The sequence below is a fragment of the Sander lucioperca genome, chromosome 5, assembly GCF_008315115.2.
Source record: "Sander lucioperca isolate FBNREF2018 chromosome 5, SLUC_FBN_1.2, whole genome shotgun sequence".
NCBI lineage: Eukaryota > Metazoa > Chordata > Actinopteri > Perciformes > Percidae > Sander > Sander lucioperca.
The window spans coordinates 12,577,390-12,577,783 of NC_050177.1; positions in this window are offsets into that span (position 1 = coordinate 12,577,390).

The following is a 394-nucleotide window of genomic DNA, read 5'->3' on the forward strand; positions in this document are numbered from 1 at the left end:
AAAATATTCAATTCAATTCAATTCAATTCAATTTTATTTATAGTATCAAATCATAACAAGAGTTATCTCGAGACACTTTACAGATAGAGTAGGTCTAGACCAAACTCTGTATATTGATGACTAAATGTTCTAAAATGTATTGACTTCAGATAATTTATCATAATTTATGAACATGACAAAGAAGTTTATTTTATTCATTATTGTCCTTATGGATGTAATTCCAGCAGGGATGCAGAACCCTTGTCTGTGTAGGCTATGTTGTAGATAGACATTAGACAGTAGACAGTCATTTTAGCATCTAACTTTGGCCAGTGGGAGGTGCTCTGTTAGAGCGCAAAGAATATACTTGTGGAGTTCATATGCAATGTTTTGACTGCACTGATCTGGACACATT